The sequence below is a fragment of the Lichenostomus cassidix genome, chromosome Z, assembly GCF_008360975.1.
Source record: "Lichenostomus cassidix isolate B80296 chromosome Z, HeHo_3.0, whole genome shotgun sequence".
In the NCBI taxonomy this organism is placed as follows: Eukaryota; Metazoa; Chordata; class Aves; order Passeriformes; family Meliphagidae; genus Lichenostomus; species Lichenostomus cassidix.
Window position 1 is genome coordinate 11,194,788 of NC_139511.1, and position 22,456 is coordinate 11,217,243.

A 22,456-nucleotide genomic window follows, 5' to 3' on the forward strand; every position below is an offset into this window, starting at 1 on the left:
ACAATAGAACTGTTAAAGACACACACTAAAAGTTACAAACAGAAACAAAAATAATTTCTTTTTAAGCAAAATAAAATTACACAGTTAGAGGGAAGAGAAGGGTATTTAGAAACACCTACATGAAATAATGAATTTTAAAGAAACCCAAAAGCAGATGAGGTGAAACATTCTGTTGGATCAGTCATAACGTGAGAACAAAGTTTCTCTGAAACTCAAAAGTGGCAAGGAGAGAATTCATTGCCAAAACAGAGGACCACCCTAGTGACATTCAAAATAAACTAGGTACTGATATTGAAACATAGATTTATTTAGATCGGAAAAGACCTCTAGGTTCGTCGGCTCCAACCATTAACTCTTCAGTAACAAGTCCACCACTAAATTATGTCCCTAGATGCCACATCTGCATGTCTTTTCAATAAATATGGGCATCAAAAAATCCCTCAGTCAGAAAATTGCCAGAGCCTGGAATAGTTGATAGGAAATATTACTGTTTACTGTACTGTCTTTTTCCATTTCTGTTGATCCTGTCCAGATTTCCACTCTTGAACCATAACGCAAGAAAGCAGAGGGAACAGAGCTGGACCTTGCAGGACTGTTTAAAAAACATTTCAGTGTTCTTTTGGATGCAGATAGAATAAGGAAATTAATGATATTACTTTATCATAGCAGTGAAATAAATATATTTGAAAAGAATTGAAATACCCACTGTAAATTTTTGTTAAGTTGGTCACACTTTCCTTCAAATAGCACAGTATTATATGTTGTGACACAATGGGATGAAGTATCATCAGTTGTGGTCCAAGTACAACATATTGGTCAGTCCCTAAATGTCCTACTCCAAGTTTTCAGCCCCATTCTGTGACCTTCTGCCTTGTTTTCATTTGAATGTTTTCTATTTAATGAAAGCCCACAGAAGTCTCTCTGATGACTGTCTAAATTTCTGTCTCTATATCTATGGCAGCAGAGAAGTCCTTTGACTCACATTATTGTTCTAAAGCTGTCCTTCAGCAAGAATGTGTCTTTCTTCATCAATGTTTTGTTTAGTAGTCCAACCAATTCTGAAATTTCAGTAGAAGAAACTAATTCCCACCTCCTTCTTTCTAGATTTATCTTTGCCACTTGAACACTAATAAATACTACTTGAACGTACAGTGTTCAGCTTCAACCCCAAATAACAGATACTTTTTCAGTACGTAAGTGCTGTTAGATCTGCTGTAAAGCAGAAGCAGACCAGACCAGACCGAAGAGGTCTTCTCTAATTTGAAGCAACTCTCTTGATCAGAACTTGTTAGATATTACTGTAAAAGAAAAACAATTGCTTTAAATATACATCCTTCCAAGCCAGGGCAGAAGTCCTCAAAAACATCTTTTCCTCTTTACATATCAAGCTCAGCACAGAACTCCGACTACAGAGCTGTTGTTCATTGTATTTTGTTTGTCAGAAACCATAATTTGATTGGGTCACCTAAGGAAGATTAGGTGAGAAGAACATACATTTTACCATATAATTTTCAAAACTGACATAAGAAATCTGAAATATGGAAGCTGTTTTCATGAAGAATTCTGCGACAAGTAGACTTACTGAAATATTATGGGGCAGGAATACTACCTCTTGTACTAATAGGAGACAAGGGCCTAGGATATTAAAATTGTAATTACGGATAAAAAAAGAGGATAAAAAACATGGGGAATTTCTAGAGCATTTGTAATTTCCAGACTCAGTAGCTAGAAATAGTAAAAGTATTTAAGATAGTTGTTCTTCAAGGAAATATTCCAGGATAAACTCATTAATAAACTCATTTAAGTCTTTCCCCTCACGCCAATCCTTTCTAACATTAGGTGAATCAATTCATTTGATCATTTAATGATCATTCATCTAAAACTTATTTGTAGAGCTGTTGCAAATAAGTAATAAAAGGTGAATGTAAAGAAAGAACTATTATACATTGAGTACATTTACATTCAGTGAGCATATCCCAAAGAGTATGCAAATTATGGAGATTAGATGTAATCACCATCCTTATTCTCATGCTATGCCCCAGCATGCTGTGAAGGACAGAAATAGACTAGGTTTTCTACAATTCATTCTTGCTCATATATATTAAAAAGAATGTAATTCAGTTCCAATAACATAAAATACTTTGGTGTATTGACTACTTCAATTTTTAAACTGGAAATAATGCTCTTTTTGGTGTTTTCTTTGTTGATATTTACATGACATCAAAGAGAAAAGTTAAGTCCACACAATGACATCACATACACAAAGCAAGTTCTGGGGAAAAATACAGGACCAAAAGCATTTCAGAAGACATTAAAATACATTTACCTTGTAATAGTAAAGTTCTTAACAGCAGGCACGTACTAAGCAATAATTGCCTCAGTGGCTAATGATCCCAGATGCAGCTGAGGACCATTAACTCTGCCCAACTGGTCATTAACTGGCAAAAGAACAAGAATTCAACCATGATTAAGAATCATTCATTTAGCTCTTTCGATACAAGTCACAGTTTCCACACGCAAACTTTAAATCACAAGGAATTTACATTTTCTGTTTCTTCAATTACAGTTTAAAGAAAGGAGATTCACCATCTATAAAGAATCATCATCATTAAGCTGTCAACATTTGCCTTCAGCGGTGCTGTCCCCTGGGGCGGCCCGGGGCCCTCAGCCTTACCGGCCCCTCAGCGGCTCCCCGGTGCCTTGAGCCATGACGCCCCTGAGGGGGACGGTGCCTGCTGCCACCGGCGCTTCCCGCCGCTCCCGTCAGCTGCGGGCAGCCGGGACCTGGGGCTGAAAGTGCTGCTGGGCACTAGCCCGGCTGCTAGCCCGGATCCCAGCACGGCCAGAGGGCACAGAGGTGGCCCAGCAGGCAAGGCAAGAAGGGACAGGGCAGCAGAGTGCCAAAAGAGGGGAAAAAGCAGCACCTTCCTCTCCAAATAGCAAGAGACCTACCTCATCGTCCATATACTTTGAACTTTTGAAATAGGGGGCTCTAGATTGAAAACATTAGCTCAAAAATTAAACTATAAGCAGCTGGAAATAGAACTGGAGGAAAAGGCATTCCGGCTGCCCCATCTTCACAGCCTCTCCCTTGGCTGCTTCGCCCCGTGCACAGCACTCCTCCTGCAGAGGTAGAAGCACATGAAGGAAGTGTAGGGCTGCAGAGCTGCCGTGGAGCTCTTGCTAAGCCCTGCCTGGCAGCAGCCCTTGCCGGCCCTTGCCAGCACCTAGGGCTGGCTTAGGACAGCGCAGAGGGAAAGGCACACAGCAGAGCCTGGGACTTTCATATCTGGCCTTCTTGAGCTGTCACAGCCTCCCACATTTTATTGGAGACTTGTGTTGTGTGTCTTCCTGCTCTTCCTTGCTGGCTTGTAGTCCCCGTCTCCTGCCCAAGACCCTTTCAGTGCTCTTTTTCTTATCTTTTCCCCTGCCTGCAGGTACCCTGCAAGCCTTTGCATGCATGGTTGGATAAGCTAGGCAAGGCCAGGGGCCGCAAGCTGAGTCCCTTCTTGTTGGAGCCACTGTGAGCTGCTTTTAGCTGCTTGAATCAGAAGGGTTCGTCAGGGCTTCAACCATTGCCAGGGACTCTGTGGAGCTCTCATGGGTGCTTGGAGGCAAATCTGGAGGTGCCTAAAGCAGAAATTCTGGAGGTGAAAGGTGGCAAGGGACAGCCCGGAGGAGTAAGGCAGCAATTGCCGAAAAAGCCCCCTTAGCTACACAGAGAAGATGCTTTGCATCAGCCGCCTCTCACACAGTGCAGCTGCCCCCAAAAGACTGGAGAGAGCTGGCATGAGCTGATGTCTGAGCACAAAGCTTCTCAGGTTGACCCTGACTTCCTCTGCTGCTTTAATATTGTCTTTTGCCCACTGATGAAGAATTAAACCCTAAAACATTGTAGAAGCGACCTGTCCAGTTTGCACTACCAATTGTCAGTGCGGGGGTTGGCGGGCAGGCGGGAGAGCAGGAAGGAAGCAAACAAGCAAGGAATGTGAAAGGCTCAAGAGATGGCTTGTCAGCAGGATGGACAACAGCTCCTTGGCCTCATGAGAAACTGCCTGCTTGTCCGGGATGCACTGTGACCAGGTTTGTGTAGCTGACATACCTCTGTCTTTTGAGCCTGCAGCAGTGTGGCCTCTATGCCATCTTCTTGGCAGGCATATGGCAGCACGGGGGATGCATGGAGACTACTTTTTGCATGGGGCTCTTCATTCTCTTGGCTTGCAGGGCCACTTTGCTCTTTCTGGTTGTCCCGGGTTAATGATAAGACTCTCTCCTCCGAGAGCGAAGGGCCCCGACACCCCCTCCCCCACCCACAACAGAACCTCTCAGATGAAAGTGAAGAAAAAAACTATTTATTTAACAAAACCACGCAGAGTGCCCTACAAGGCACAGGGGAAGGGGAAAAACAAGGTGAAAGGCAGTTATTCAACCTGAATAAAAAGTCCTTTTCTCAGACGCAGTCCCTCTCCTCCTCGCCCCCCACCCGGGGCCGGGTGGAGCTCCCCGGAGAGCTCTGCTGTCCTCTGGCCCTCCTGGGTCTCCGGGTGGCAAAGCAGATCGAAGAGAAGGGGTCCAAACGAGGAAAAAAGAAGAAGAATGGAAAAAACGGGAACAAAGCTCACTCCGACCCCCGTCCAGCACGCAGTCTCTGCCGAGCGACGAATCCTCCCCCGGAGCGAGGCTTGGGGAAAATGTTTTCAAAAAAACCCGCGTTTCTCTCTGCGGCTGGGTGCAGTTAAAGAGACAGGACCACACATTTTTTTTCTTTCTTGGGCATATAAGCCAACGATAGGGGATAAAGGATTATCATATCATCAATCCAAGACACTGGTGCAGCTCTATAAAGCAAAAGCACCAAAATCCAGCCAAGCAATATTTTGGAAGACATGAGCACACAAAGCAAAAGCCATAAGCAAGCATTATGCCACTTGTCTGCTGGACATGGAGATTTCTGGGACCCCCAGTCCCAGGTTGGGATAAGCCTCCCTTCCTGCTCTTACCTGTGCATATCTCTTTGGGTTTGGGTGACTTGTCTGGGCCAACAGTCCCCTCCCCAAAGACTCCAAATTCTCCATCAGAAACTCCACCAGCACCTTCACCTGCACACAGGAAAGCCTCGCTCTCAGCCCTGGGGCCTGACAGCATGCCAAGCAGCACCTGCCATCACTGCTGAGCCTTGCCTCTGCACAGAGAGCAGTGGCTCTTGCAGGGGCAGCTCTTGCAGGCAGCTTCCACACCAGCCTTGGCTGCAGAGAGGCAGTTGCCAGGCACAGGTACCTCTGGGCAGCCAAGCTGCTGTGGGCCAGCCAGGCTGCAGCCAGCTGCTGAGGTCAGTGTAATCTTGTTATTCTCAGCCAGCAGGGTCTCCAAGTCCAGCTGCTCCTCCTGTGCTGGGCTCAGCAGGCTTGGCGCAAGGCAGATAGCCAGGCTTCTGCAGCTCATTTGGCTGGTAGACACGTGCTGACGGATGTCTCACAGCAGTTTGAGCAGCTGCTTGAGGAGGAGCAGGTTTGCGCAGGCAACTTCTTGGCCACCCTGAGGGAAGACAGAGGCAACATTCATCAACAAGGCCATGTTGCCCACCCAGAGATTTCCCCAGGCAGGGCTGCAGCCAGCGGCTGTGTTGTGCAGCTTTGCAGGCGCTCTCAGCCAGTGCTGGAGGCTCCCACACTGCCACAGGAAGGAAGCGCGGTCTTGCTTCCCAGCTGCTGATTTTCCCAGAGCCCATGCAAGGGGAAATCCCCGTGCATTGTCCCACAGTGGAACTGCCAGGTGGCAAGAGCGAGCTGCCCGAACACACAGCCTTTGAAGGAGACCGTCCCTGAGAAAGGGGTGGTCAAATAGAAAACCCAAATCTATTTGCACTTCAACCATCCTTGTTTCTTTGAGATTTTACCCCTTCCACCAGCACAGCACCCATCCAGGGCAGAAGGCTGATAACAGTTCTGGCCTTGTGAGTTCCCTTAATCTTATCAAGACAAAAGGGGGCAAAAGGAATCTGATGTATCACAGGCCGGGAGGGCTGCACGAGCCGGCTCCCCCCCTGTCCGAGATCCCTGGTCCATGTAATCCCACCGGATGTGGTGCGCCCGGCCCCCGAGGCTCCACGGCATGGCGTTAGTCTCCAGACCACGTCAATTCAAGCAGGAATATAGTGAGGCTAAGAAAAGAACTTGACTCCATCTCTGTTCTGGCAGGGAGGTTTATTTGGGGTACAGTGGAGAGGGTCACAGGGAAAGGAGAAGGGGAGGGAAGCAGGAATGGGATAGGGGCTGCCAGCCCAGAGATGCAAAGACCTCGAGCTGATCCGGACATCGCCTTATAAAAGGAAAGGAAGAGGGAAGGACTGTCTCCCCCAGCGCCAGTCCCGGGGAGTCTGAAGGGAAGACAGGCATAGGGAACCCACCAATAGATTTCGGGGTACAGCAGAGCATATTTCAAAATGAACCAATGGTATACAAAGCAGAGGGACAAAGGAGCACATGGAATCCTAAAACCCCACATTGCTACAGGAATCCTTTTGCCATTAAACACAAGAAATCGCTAATAATATTAATGACTTATGAGAAGTAATTTGTATAACCACTCCTATCCTATAGAATGTAATGAAGATTCATGAATTTTACCTATAACACTGTGCCTTTGGAGATCCTGGTGTGTGTGTGTGTGTTTGGCGGAGAGAATTCCCCACACATCTGGTGCACCAAATAAAGCAAATAGTCATTTCTCTGACTTGGTCTCTGAAGTGTCTCCAGGCTCGATTGGGGCGAATCATCCGCTTCCAAGCAAATGCCAGGCTCATAGCAGTGCCTGCTGCAGAGCTGGAAGCTGCTGCCCACGCTTACACTTTGAGCTGAGAGATCTTGTCCTCCCTGCTGGCCATCTGTATGGCTGCCATTCAGTCCTTGTAGAGGTCTGTGACAAGGAGCTTGGAGGGGATGCTTCTCACGAAGTCCTGCAATGCCAAGGGCTTCTGGTAAGCCTTGGAAGATGGCAGCCAGGCAGGAGCCTTTGCAGCTGCAGGGCAGGAGGGCTCACCTTGAGGACCATGGCCAGCAGCAGCACCGGCTGGCTTGCCATGTCCACAGGCAGGCCATGGTCCAGGGCATGCCGCAGCTCCTGACGTGCCCTGGTGCTCTCCGCTTTGCGGAAGATGCCTTCTGTTGAGGGCCCTTGCTGGTGCAGGACATCCAGCAGCTCCTGCAGGAGAGGCACGAGGGCAGAGACATTTGTGATGAGCTGGGCTGCTCCAAGAGCAGTGGCCAGGGCCAGAGGTCCTCCCCAGCCTGGCCTCCCTGCCTCCTGCCATCAAGGGGCTGGCAGCAGAAGGCTGAGGCACGGCTGAAGAGCCCTATGACCCTTGGCTGGGGGACATGCGTGGGGACACAGGCTGCCCAGCAGCCAGTGCAGGGATGGGCAGCCCCTGTCCAGGCTGCCTTACCTGGATGGGCTGGGGCAGTGTGCAGTCCCATTCTGCATGCTCAAACCCTGTTTTATTGCTGTTATTGCTGTTAGGGGAAATCATTTGCTCATCAACAGCCACAGGCAACCTCCTGCTGCTTCTGCAAGCACCATGAACGCAGCCAATGTGCTGCCTAAGAAGGTCACCATGGGGCTCTCTACGTAGCAAGCGAGGGCACAGCACAGCCCCTGTGTCTGATGCACACGTCCTGGCAGCACTCAGAAGAGATATGCCATCCTCATGCAAACTGGGTCTCTTTGGACAGCCCCATGGATTGCACAGGTAATTGAATGAAGGTGTGGGTCTTGTGAGTTATTTTGCGTTCTCTACAGAGGCAGTAAAATGGAAATGCAATAATGAAGCTAAGTTTAATAGACAGCACTGTAAGCTCACAGCTGGCTTGGTTCCAAGCAGTCCATTTGGGCCATCTCAAGATGCAGCTGTTATTGTGCTCCTAATAACAACTTAACTGAATTCCACTATAAACTTTACAACCGAAGTACTTGGCTCATTTTAAGACCGGTTTGCTGTAACGTATGTCAAATAATACATAAATAGTTAGGTTGTAACATGCATTGGTATTGCATTTGATGGATTTTAAAGGCCCCACTGCCATCCAAGAATCAATTATATCATCATTCAAATTGGAGGTCTATAGGCTACAGATGTCATGGCTGGCAGGTCACAGCTGTGAGTCTAGGTTTCTTTTGTAAAACAAAACAGAACCACAGTAACTTCTTTGTATAGGCATGGCTGAATTCATGCACCAGGTTCTCAGCCTCATTCAACATAAATTTCCTGAAGGGTTTTGGGAAGAAGTGGTGATGTCTTTTCACTGTGTTTGTAATGACTAAGGAGCCAAGATCTGAAGTAAGCAGATCAACTGCTGTTCTTGTTTATGTATAAGAAAATTGATTCTACAATTCTGTGTCAGTTCCAATGTGTAACCAAGCACCACTGGCAGGTTTTATATTTCTGCTTTGTGTTTTGCTACTGCACCAGCATATATTGGGAAATCATCAGATCATTGCCAGAAGTTATGAAATAGAGAAATAAAGCATGACCATCCTGCCTGCCAGCCACACACATATTCTATCGCTATTAGATAGATTCTATCTATCACTTTATTTGAGGACAAATTGTGGGAGAACCTGGATACAGAATTTTTCCATGCAATCATGATGACTCACTGAAATTTGTATGTTTTACAGATGGTAAATGGTATGTTTTACAGCATGGTAGGTGTTTTTTTGTTTGGATTTGTTTGGTTTTTGTAAAATAAATTTATCTTAAATATCAAGCAATATTCTGATAAGTGCTGGAAAGGGTGATATATAGTCCTTTCTAGGGGAAAACTCTGATAAGTCCCTGACTACTTGGTAGCTCTTGAGTCTTGCCCCATATCATGTCCTCTTCAAAACTACATGTTTTCGCATCCTTCCTGGGGACCGTTAGAGGCTGAGCACTGAAGAGCTCAAGGTTCATAGTATGCACACCTCAGAAACAGCTAGCAGAAGATAATCCTGAGATATGAAGTTCTGGTCTGCCAGCATGGAGTGTTGCTGGTGTTGATACAGCCATTGTGGAGAAGTAAGATCCCATTGTTTCAATTTATGCGCAGACCTTCAGGACTGGTATTTGCTGGGCATGGAGTCTTGTCTAGTCTAGAGCTGAACCTCTGACTCGTGATTCAGTTTTTCCTGATATTGACAAAAGACCATTTGAGGTATATGAAAACATGCCGTGTAAAACATCTGTGATGAGAAGACGCTGTTTTCAACTGTATTGACTGGTATCCTCCCCATTCCTTGTTCTGATGCTACAGCTTAAAACAATGTCCTATTATTCAGGGAAGTTTGCTAAAAAAATGGGATCTTTTAGGATTAAAATATACATATATGCATTTTTTTCCCCCACAGAAGGCATACTGATGGTAGAACCAGTTGTTTAAAACTATGACAGCTTTCAGTTTCATCTACCTTTTTACTGGGACTGAGATACTACAGTGTCTTCAAAAATGGGTGAACTGTCACAGCACATTGGAGATGAAAGTTGCCCATTCAAATCAAATGGTCTTAATGAGCAGGCTTGTCATCTTTTAATTATCTCAGGTATGTTCTTTAGCAGTCTGACCCACTTTGTGAGGGAAGATTGTCTGTGACTTGGAGAAGGCTTGTAAATATTTGCTGCATCAAAGAGCTCCATTTTGCTACCACTTACTTTCTGAAAGCAAACACATCTTTTGTCTAGACCTCTTACCTTAATAAAAGATCAAAGCATAGTAAAGAAAAGGATGTTTTGCATCTCAGGAACAGTACTCAGGTTTGAGTACAGGTTTGAGTACTGTACCTGTGGAAAAGGAGTTTTCTTTAGTTTTTTTTAGGAGATATAGTATCACCCTACTGAGATGGGATTAACATACCACAGATTGGGGGTGACCCCGAAGATAACCAGAAAGATAAAGACCATTAACAGAACATCCTCAGGATACTGTGGCCACCAACTGTAATCCACAGGGCATGGGGGCTATCAACAGCAACATCCGCAGGACATCAGTGGCTGTCACAAACATCCACCATGCCACCTCCAGCAGGGATGAAGGCATCTGATCTGGAAAAAGAATTATAAGAAAAACTGAAGAATGAAAAATCTAATTAGCATCAGAGGCGAGGAGAATCGGATCCAATGAGAACCTGAATATTGGAGGTTACTCAACACCGGTCCAATGAACTTTAAACCAATGTATCTCTATGGGGTTTTGACTGTATAAAATTTGGGGAAAATTCTCTGAAGGCATGTGTTCTTGGAATACTTTCCCAGGCACATCCTGGCCAGCAAATAAAGTAATGCCTGATTCTCTATCACTTCAAATACAGTGTTAGAGGGTTTTTTTTTCTTTTTCCTGCAGATTCGGTGACACTATGTTCTTACAAGTAGGTAATATACCAACTTAGTAAATAAATCAACTGCATGATTAATGTAAACTCTAGTATAAATTTATTGCATATTGAGCTTCTGAAATTTCTCATTAACTGTAGCAATGTGTGTCTCTGCATTTCCCTCCCCCTTCTCCATAGGTGGTTTGCTCCTTTGTTCTCCTTAGTAAGTTATTGGTTATTTTGAATTATGCGCCCTGCCCTGTCAGAAGTCTATTGGTGTGTACCCCTGCCTTTCTTCCCTCAGACTTTCCTGGGTTGGCTCTTCAGAGCTAACTCCTTCCCCTTTTCCCTTCCCTTATAAACCCCTGCCAGCATGAGCTCGGGGTCACCGTCTCTGGGCTCCCAGCCCCCTCTCCCTTCCCCTGCGCTCCTCCCCCCCTTCGCCTCCCCTGAAACCCTTCCGGAAGAGCCTAATAAATCTCCCTGGAAGAACAGAAACAGTTTCTGTATGTTCCTTCGCCTCACCATCACATTAATTTAGAAATTAATTAATTAATTTGCCACAGAAATCTTAGCGCTTAGATGGATAACTGTGGGAAAAGCCTGAGGAAAACAGAGGTGGCAAGAGAGGATTTATGAGTCCATGCTTTGATAACTGATATTAACATGTGTCTGATAACAAACAGATATATCTGCTGCAGCCAATGGAGAGCACCTGAAGAGAGCAATTTTAGCCTAAAATAGCCGTTCTAAAATAGGTTAAATGAACTGTGCTTGTTTCTCTCAGACAATTGTAAAAGACATCCAGATAACTAGTTCAGATCTAAATGTCTGTGTTATAGATGTCTAACATTAAGGTGAGATGAAGAGACTTTTCACAGTGACTCAGAGAATACTAAAAACTCAACCAGGACTCCACACCTCCTCCATCACCTGAAGCAACCAAAAAAGTGCTTTTTCCATTCAAAGCTAATATTTAATATTTTTAATTAAAATGTGAATTTTTTCTGTATTTTTCCCTTCCTTGACTATGCTGACTAGCTTGTTTAAGCTAAGTTCTGTGTATTTTGACACAGATTTCCAAGTTTCCATACAGCTGACGTCTCTAGTAATGAAGGAAGTTTTCAGGTTGAACTGTGAAACCTTCACCCTTGTGCTGGCATTATCATTACCATGAGCTATAGCTGAGAAAAGAAACACAGAAGAAAAAATAAAATTAGGTATTCTTCTGTGTTCTGTCTCCTTGCAGTGACTGTCTCTGTTTTGCTGGTTTTCAGTTTGATTCACAGTTCCTTATGTCTCCGAACACAGAGTTATCTTTTGTTTTATTTCAAATCCTATGATTATTCTGTCCCTCAGAACTGAGTAAAGTCACTGGGAGTAGTTCATGCCAGCTAAAGAAAGAGGGGAAAACAGGAGGAAATACAACAAGAAATAATGTAATAATGGATAACTTATGCAAAAGTTGATGGTTACTTCTTATTTGTTAATTCTTTAAAAACCCTACTAAGGCACTAGTAGATTAATATGGAGAAAGCAGTGCATTAGGGGTAGTATAGGGAATGGTAAGATCTAATATGGTGATGTGTCTCTTCAGAATATATATTAGTAGTCAGATTCAAGATTCATTTTCTCCAGTTTATTTTCAGAAACAGTTTTACTGTTTTCCTTCAGGAAGAGCAACTTTGAATTCAGTGAGGTGGGTTTTGATTAGGTCTTAAGAAGAATATGAAACAGGAAGGATACTTTTTTTTGCTTTTTCCCTCCATAAACTCAGCACGTGTAATCTGGTTTATTCAGGCTCTGGTTACACTGATAACTACGAATATACTTCAATATGCTCATTTGTAATTCAGTCATGGAGGATACATAGGCAGAGATAAAATTATGGAAACAGAACTGCAATAAGGAACCTCATTGCAGAAGAAAAAAAACTGTTCTGTCAAGACTATATTAAAATATTCAAGGAAAATGTTAAGGTTTTCTTTAAGGACACAAAAAATGTCACTGTATGCCCTTGATCCAAGCTCTTCCCAATGTCACCAGGAATGTCACAGAATCACAGCATAGTTGAGGTTGAAAGGGACTTCTGGAGGTCACTGCTCCACTCCCTCTGCTCAACCAGGGACACCCAGGGGCAGGACTCTGTCCTGACAGATTTTGAATATCTCCAAGGAAGGTACTCTACAACCTTCTTGTCTGACAGCAGTCAATTAAAAACTCTGTGTGAATATCCATGCTGAGGGCCTGAGAACTCCTAGGAGGGGTAATCCTCTGTGTTTGAAAGCAGAGAGTGACCAAAATTAGAGGCCAGGAAAAGTAATCATACAGAGGGTCCTTGCTGAGTCCCGTGAATTAAATAACTGAATTATGATTAAAATATTGTATACAGAGAAATAATATGCATAACCCTCTTACTCCCATTCTGTAGGAGCTGTATAGTCAGAATTTAAAAGTACTATACCAAAGACATTTGTGAAAAAGCTCTAGGCAGAAGATGTTAAAATTAGTTCCAGGGAAAGTTCTGAATATCAAACGCTATAAATATTGTAAATAAAAATTGTACTTGTGCAAATAATAGTAAAATTTTATTCCACAATAAATCTGAGGGCGATGCTTATTTTAAAGCCTTACTTTAATGAGGCTTCAAGATACTTCCACCCTTGAAGAATTTAACACAAATGTAAAAATAGATTCCTCTTGGTCCTCTCTACAGAAAAGATGATAGGCAACCTCATCTTTCTTGTTTAAACCAACCTGCTTTTGGTTTTGGTTCCCAAATAAAGAGTATGAAGGTCTGCAGAGGTCTGTAATCTTTCATCTCTTTTGATTAATTAATTGCACTCAGCCTCTTCAGTTACTGACAGACAGATATTTAGAATTACAGTAATGGGGAATTTGGGGCAATACCTCCTATAACACAGATTTTAGTCTTTGTTAATTGGAAACTGCATCTGCAAGCTTTTCCTGAGCTCATAAATTCCTCTTCCATGCCCGTGGCTGAATTATTGCCCTGAATTACAAGAGGCAGATTTGTTGTGTGGAAAATACTTTATCCTGCTCATGTTCTGTGCTGGGCAGGCTAAGATTGGCACAGTTTTTATTTTCTGACTTCCCTCTGACACAGAGCATTAATAACCCTTCGTATCTTTGCCTCACACTTTCCACCTTTGGGCCAAAATAGGTCAAATACTGCTGTATAAAATCTTTGTGCACTAAAAACTCGGTCACTATTCACTTGTAGTAAATACATATACAACCATCTGTATATATTTTTGTATCTGGATGTATTTATAAAAGCCTATTTTAAACATACAGAGTCTGTGCCAGTGATGCCAATGGGCTGTGCAACCTAAAAAGGCTGGTTTTAAACACAGAGCTGCACAGGGTAAGTTAAAATTTAACTTATATCAGGTTAGGATCAGTGAGAACCAAAATCAGATTATATGAAGCTGGCCAACAATTCTGTTAATTACACTGATCAACAGGGCTTGACATCAGGTCTGTGTTGTTCTGTTTGAAAATGAAATACAAATTATGGGGTTTTAGCTTTACACTCACATTTTTTAATGCACTATGTCGCCTCTGATGGACCACATTGTGATTTTCTCTACATCAGTGTCCTAAAATCCAGGACTCTGCTGATTTAGAGACTTGAATTTTTCATTAAGAGCTTTAATGATGACACCAACTTTTTATAGCAGTGTTGATAATATATATTATGAATACACTGGTTGGTTATGCAGTCTATGTGAAAATAATTCTTATATGTGCAATTCTAGGTAGGGGGAAAAGTAGAGAAAAAGTGCTCACCCAATTTATAGAGAAGTAAGAGAACTAATCTGAAATGGACCGTGAATTTGTCTTTGTTGCTGATAAATTTGTGATTTCATTTAAATTCCAGATGTTGCTTTTAGTCTTGTATCTATCAAATCCCATTGATACACACAGAACAGAAGGATTAAAGTGAATCTCTCTAGTTTAGGATCTAGTACATGATTCAGAAACCTCTTTCCAAATCAAAGATCTGAAGTAAAATTTAAACTAAATTGAAATTCAAAAATTTATATAAAGGAAATCCCAACTTTTTTTTCCTTCTCTTCCCCTAGGTACAATTTTTCATGGCTACAATTTAGAATGCTAATAAAACCAGAAGACATTTGTCTATATCCATAAGAGTTATACCTTGCAATGTATTTATCAAAAATAATATTTCCCAATTGCTCATATTTCCCTAATTTATGTTAAAGCCCATGGTTCTGTGGAGTTGGGATTAAAATATTAAAATTAAAGAGGTAAGGGAGAGACAGTCTTAGTATGATTGGGTGTTGTCGAACAACATGGAAGTGATTATTTTCAATCTATGGTGAACAACACTTTTGCAAGTTGAGAAAAATGATATAAAATAAACCCAGACTCAAAAAGTTGTAAAGAGGAACAACAGACTACCTGGAAATCAACACAAAAGTCACCCTGGCCCTGCTTTGGAGAGTTTTTTCCCCTGTCCTTTGTAACCCTCTGGTATCCAAAATGCTTGGCAGCAACCAACAGCTATGAAGAGACAAAAAAACATTTTCTGGAGAACTTCTCCCAAAGGGTGGAGTCATGAACTCATTTAAATCCATGGAAAAATGTCTTTTGACAACGGGAAGGCCAAGATTCAGATTTGGTGTTTTAAATATGTCCATCCTGATTAAGTGCTAAAGGGTAAATGGAGTGCCAGCAGGAGGACTGATCAGAGGGTCATAAATATTTAGGGAGTCCATTCCAGTTCCCATCAAAAGGGGAAAAAAACGACACAGAAGGACAAAGCCAGGCAGCAATGTAAGTCCTTCTGTTTCTAAAGTGCCAAAAGGTTCTAAGAGAGTTCTTTTCCAAAGTAAAGAGAATGTGTAGCTCAAAAATGTATCTTAGAACTAATAATGCAGGCAAGCTGAGCTTTCAAACTGACTAATTTTAAAATTATTTTTAATACCCATGAATTATTTTTAATCCTCATTCTGGCACTATTAACACAGAGTTACAACCTTATATGCAATATTATTTAAAATAAAGATTAATATTAATAGTTATAAATAATACTATAATATTACATTTAAATAAATGAACATAACAGATTTCTACATATATTTTACAAGTATCACCAAATTATGAGCTGTGAACATCAAATTGTGCTAGCAAATAAATTATAGGAGCCCATATAAAATTGTGTTTCTATATAAGTTTCAGAGCATGACAGCAACATAAATCTTGAAAGAAAATTTTTAAAATGTGTGGTACAGCAATATAATTCTTATAATGTGGGGAAAATGAAATTCCCCCATTATACATGAGTATATATTTATTGTGTATGAACATATGTTGTCAACTGGCTAGGAATAAAAAAGAAATTAGAAACTGAAGCTAACATGACATGAATACCTAGAAAAATTTCCTGTGCTAAGAATTTCCTTGATACAATACATTTTTACTGTTCTGAAGCAAGCATTACACACAGCATTTCATTTTGACTGATTGTCATAGTTTGGGATAAAATATGAAATCCAGTTAATCCCCAAAAGCCTATTTTGGGGGGGTTCATTTTTATGACTCAATGAGGCACATATGGAAGAGTCCTGTTTGTCTGTTTGAATTCTGATTAAGAGATTAAGGGTAATTTGCTGTAATACCAAAACTGACTCACAAAATGCAGTGTTTTCCCACATTTGCTCCATTTGCTTCCTGAGGTTGTTGATACAAAGACCCTGGACCCAACCTGGTGATGCAGCACCTCTCCATTTGGGATGATCCCAAATCCAATCCCTTTGGGGGATTCTCCTCACCCAGGATGATAATTTCCTTGGCTGCCACTTTTCCCCCCTCACAACAACTATTTTATCCAGATTTGATCCCACCTCCTGAAAATCTTGTTTCTCTTAAACAAATTGTTCTGCTCATTCTGGGCTGTTTCATCATAATCAAAGGTGACCAAGGAAATTTATTTTGTGCATGCAGCTGGAAGTCAAACCTTTTGATTGCAGCATGGGGAGATGCTTGGATGCTTGTGGCTCTTCCCTGACATGAATCTTAAGGATGCCACATGGGTTAGTGTTTCAGATATGTTTGATAGGACATTTATGTTTTATATGTTCTGTGAAATGACCAGAATTTAATCAAATAATTAAATCATCTACCATTATCACAGCCATTTAAAAAAAACTTCAAATTAATTTTGAGTTAGGAAAAGTGCAAAGGATTTTTGCTTTTTCTTCTAGATGAGCCTTAGATTTTACAGTATCTGAGGCAGGGGTTTTTTTCCAATATCAAAAGCACCTTTGTTATGTGACTTAAATTATTAATTGGTTTTAAATAGATAAAGTCCTCACCTTTGCACAGAGTATAATTTTAAATAGCATTTTAAATTACATTATAAATAACGTTCAGCTCGCATTTAAATTTTACTGTATGTAAATAGTGTTGCATTGCTTCCACTTTTCTGCTGAAATGCTACATATTGTCCTTGATATACATGTGTATTTATGTGTTATCCATATATATGAAACACACACATATAAAAGATATATTAGACAAAGATATATACACATTTACACATATACTTTACAGATATACATATATATATTTTTATATATATTTTGGGGTCTGGGGAGGAGAGATCCAAAGGAAATATTTATAAATCTTTCAGCCAATAAAGGCAAAGGCAGTGAAAATAGGAAAGGGGTTTGCTGTAACCAGGATGGTAACTGACACGTGGTTTATTGCATTTAGAAATACAAAAATATGCATGCAGGTGTATAAATATATATAAATATTTGAATTAGCTGCCAATGTTTCTTTGTCTAGTCATTGCCTAGTCTTTTCCATATACAAATTCACTCGTGTGTAAGTGGAACTCATCAGAAGTAATCCAGGGTATAGTTAATATTTTTGAACTGCATGTAGTGGTATCTATCACAATTATATTCACTCTTTTTTTTTTCTTTATTTTTTTTAAAGAACAGATGTTCTTTCATTAACAAGTGGGGAGAAAGATGTTCTTCAGAAAGAATAATTTTAACCTTATAACTGCAGAAGGAACTTGCCATGAGTTGAGCCACCACCACGGGAACTTGAGATGAGCACAGAAGGGAGGAATTTGCAACTGGAGGAATTAGCACATCCTGGTTCATGCATCCAGAAAAAAATTCCCACTGTGGCAAAAATTGGGATAAAGATGCTGGGGAGCAGGGGGAAGAGTATTTTGTCATCAACTCTCATGGGGTTTAAAGTGCATCAATATATAGGAAAGGGCTATGTATGAATGAAATGTATATTTGATTATTAGACATATTTTATAGAGCTGGCATTCAAAATGTTTTTCACTGTACTTTAGTGCCATCTAGACTTCATTCACTTCAGCTTTGATGTGAAGCAATTACTGAAGAATCAGCTTTGAGTTAAACATCTGAACAAACTACAGAAGCCTTCATGTGAATTTGTGCACATATGCAGACATTTAAACATCTTTAGTGATATTCACATGTAATATTTAAGCCTGTTTATGAAAGATGGTAAGCATCTTGAACATCTGCCTTGGCATTTCTCTGAAGTGGCTCAAAACAAGCTGGGCCCTGGGAAATAATTCCTATGTTAAGGTGTCAGATATCTCATCTGAATTCCCAAGGGATCAGTGGTATTTTAGGTGTTTGCCCAGCTGGTTCACAGACTAGGATGAACAAGAGTCACATTTTTGCCTGGTTTGGGCATTGCTGGGCTGTTTCTTTGGAAAACTATAGGAAATTCAGCTTTCAAGGGAAATATCAGATTTTTTGGAGCTGATCCAGAGCTGAGGAGCATCAGAGGTGCACTGAGTTTCTGACAGAACATTCCCACATGGTCCAGGTGTGCCATGGCCAGGCTGGGATGGGCAGCAGAGGAGCTGGAGATGTCCAGAAGGGCATCCTCTGCTCCAGAAATCCAGGGCAGGTTTAATTTCCAGAAAAACACAGGCACATTTGGAAGAAACTCCTTGAAATGTTTTGGGTGCTCCTTGTTCTTTGATTATAAGAAGGAAATCCAGCTAAAAACAGACACCAAAAAAAACCCCAAAAAACCAAAACCCAAACAAAAAAAGCAAACTCTAAAGTAGTTTGGAGATTTAACCAAATTAATGTAAATCCCAACTAATTCACTATTAACATGGATTCCTAAGCTCTATATAATTTTGTTTTTCCCATTTAAGGGGACTTCTGTGACTAATTCAGTGAGCTGTTGAAATTCATTCTGTTAGGTGCTGTTATGTAAGTTGGTTGCTATTGTCTCTTTACACTTACTAAATTAGCTAGAGAGAAGGTAGAAGAGTATTGAATTTCAGATATTTAAATTGCAATAGGAATCTATAAATACACACTCTGCTTTCCATCCTCTGTGGAGAGGGAATTTTTGTTAACTTGTGGTATCAGTTACAGATGGGACAGAAATTGCCATAAGCAGCTCACTGCTTTCCATTGCTGAATCTGTTCTGAACTGCAGTGGCCACACTTTCAGAAATAAGAAATTATTGGTTAACCGTCATTAACCAGATGATGTAAAATAGAAGAAGATTTAGAAGCCTTTGTTCTGTTGCAAATTCCCTGCTAAGTACCAATTAATTTTGTTTCAGAAGCCTTCAAAATCCAACATCTGAGAATTTCCACAAGGACACATCCCTTATTGTATTTATTCAGTAAAGGTGGCTAATGGGAGTTTACCTCAGTCATATGTGTGGGTTTTCATTTCATTTTTTTAAAAATATGAATTAAATTGTCCAAAATAAAAAAGGATTGGGAGAAAATAAAGGATGAAAGGGTTCCAATGTTCACAGAGCAGCTAAGCAGCACTGGCAGCAGTTAGAAACTGTGTTTTCTCTAAACTGAATCTGTTCAATAATCGAGAAATGAGAAGGTGAGTCACTGTGCAGCAATTCCATTGTGTTTGCTATTTTATTAGACTTGTTTTTTGTGGTAAATTAGTACAATTATGTTACCACCAGGCTAATGATTTTTCTTTTCTCCTCAGTTTAGCCAAAGAAAGGAGCCTCAGAAATAAATTCAAGTTTAGGTGACAGACATTTATGTACAAAAACTAAACCTAGCATGTAAGTTTCTAACTGACTGAGGTACAACCTCTTCCTCTTAACCCCATGAATGCACATTTGGCTATTCTCAGCTGGATAAATTAACAGGGCAACACCAACTCAGTCTATTTTTTCAAATACAATATCCTTTTTCATTGCCAATTAGCATTCAAAGGGAGAGATTTTTACAGAAATAGATTATTTTTTTCATTAGCACATATTTTTGTGTGTTTTTCAGCTTGTGCCTTGTTATTTGGGTCTTGTGTGTTTCTCTCCCAGCTTAAGATAATGAGAACTGATAAATATAAGGAAAAGGACTTAAAATAAGCCTAGATTTTACTCAGGAGCAGTAAATCAGGAATACCATGGGGGCCTTTTGACGGATCCAGAGCACTGTCCCAAAAAGTTTCAGGATAAAGATAATTAGCTGTTAATTTACCACAGCGAGCTATGCTATTACAATCCCACTGCCCAGGGAAAGTGAGTCCTAATTGCTTCTGCACATCTTCAAATGAAACAATTATTCCATCCAGAGCGTGTGCTTGTCTAGCAATTGTCACTTATTAATTATAGAAATGGAAAGTGTTGCATCTGGGGGACTTACAAAGGGATGATGTAATCTGAGAAAGGGATGCTCTCTGGGAAGCAAACAATGGTGGTAAAAACTCAAAGGCTGTGTGAAAGTGAGCAGAAAAATGATGTTTCTACACATGATAATTGCACTGTCCAGTGGTTCCTGAGAGCCCACCAAGCCAGAGACTCATGTACATAATTTTTAAATGTTTTTTAATGCACTGAGGGGATAATAGGTTTTTTATGTTGCTGTTAACAGCAAAGCAAAGGCAAACCACTTCTGTCATGCACACAGAAACCTGGGAAAAGTGCTGCTTGATGCAGTTATAGGTTTCTTTCTGCTGCTTCTTCACTTCTGAGCCAGGACAAGGCTGATTTCTGCTCCAGGTGACATCCCTAGAGGAAATCACAATACAAATGTCAGGGAGCCAATGGCTGGAACTGATCAGCAGCAGAGTCTTTTTCAGAGCTGAGTTGTTTGTCAAACACACCTGTCTGCTCCCTTTTTTCTTAGTCTCCTACTGGATGGCAGCTGCTTTTTAGATAGTTCTAAACAGGTCTTGAAAACAAGTAAAACTGCAAAAGGTAGAAAAATCAAGATGTGGATCTACACCCAGATCAATTTTTTTCTTCTTTTTTTGGTCCAAATGATGAAGAAAAATAAAAAAATATTATATATATTTGCTGCTATACTCTTGCTGTAAATTGCATCAATTCATTTCACAAGCATGAAAAACTTTACAGTACATTTTTTACATAATATTGTTCTCCTTGTTCCTCCCCATCCCCACCACCTGCTGTGTAATTTGGAAATTAGAAGAGCAGAATTCAGCACTGATATTTAATGATTCATCCTAAGTCATCCAGAATAAATGTCATACAATAAAATGCAATAAAAATTATTAAAATTACCTAATCTCTTCAGACACATAATTTCATCTGTGTAATTTTTTTCTCCTCAATTAATTTTTGGGGCAGTAAGATTGCAGCAATAAAGGCTCTGAGATATAAAACAATTATTTGTTTTTCCCAAATTGACATTTCCCTCTTTTTATTACTATTATTATGCAAAATTATTTACAGAGAAGAAGAATTAAAATGGAAAGAGCATATTCTGTGACACAGACTCTGAAGAACAGACAGAAGGAAGGAAGATTTCTCTCAGTGCATTTTGGGGAATATGATGAAATTTATTCAATGTTCCTGCAAAGGAAGAGCAAAAAAACAATCCTGTAACTGATACCTATTTTGCTCTTTAATTTCCTGTTTCCCCCCTCACAGGTTTTTGTGGTTTTCCATTTCAAACTCAAGCATAGCACACAGGACAAGATGAAATGGTCTCAGTTTGCATCAGGAGTGGTTTAGATTTGATATTAGGAAAAAGTTCTAATTTTTTAGAATTTAGACCACCTAAAAGGGTGGTCAGGCAATGGAACAGAATGTCCAGGGAAAGGGGAAATCAGCATCCCCAGAAGTGCTCAAAACGTGGATGTGGCCCTTGCTGTCATGGCTTAGAGGTGAACACAGTAGCGGGGAGGTTAATGGTGGCACTCAGTGATTTTGGAGGTCTTTTCCAGCCTTGATAATTTTATGGTTCTGTGCTTCATGTCTCACTCAACCCTCACAAGGTCTCATGTTTATTTTATGGATTATTTATTAAAGTGACATGATAGAAAACTATGGGGTTTTTCTGTGTCATTTTATCATTTTCTCACACTTAACCTGGGCTTTACAGACAGGGATGAATTAATTATTCCCCCTCTATCCTGGAAGATAAGGAGTTTGCTCAGGAGTAACCTGCGGCATTATTTGAAGATGAGGAGAGTGTCAGGCAGGGTTTTGAATTGCAGGTTCAGTTCCCTGTAATGGACTTCACTCCACAACAAAATCATCAATAAATTTAAGGTGAGACTTTAAATTACACGATGTGTGGTGACTTCAAATAAACCATGCTATTCCACACTCCTAACAGACAGAAAATCCTCCAAAGGAGCATCTGCAGCTCTAAGGCAGTAGACCAATTTGGTAAGTTTTGTAAAGAGAAATGGGAAAAACCATATAACTGTAGTATGATTTTTTTTTTAGGCCACTTAGACCATTTTAAATCACTATCACTTTCAGAATCTCTGTTTTTTTAGTGTGAATAAATAGCTGCTATCTTCTGTCTTTCAAATTTTCATGTACTTCTGAAGTAAAGAGGAGGACTCTGAAGGATCTAAAGACTTAAAGTTGGTAATCACTTTATTACATGTGAGAGTTGCAGGAGATCATTGAGACATTAAGGGATCTCTGTATGCATTGACATTCTATTATTTTGTACATTGTTCTTCATATTAGTCTATATGGCGAGCACACACCCCCTCGGTCCAAATGGCAACAATTTGTCCCCTTTCGCTGTCGGGGGCGGCCCCTGTCCCTGTTGCCATTGCAAGGCACTCAGGAACTCACAGT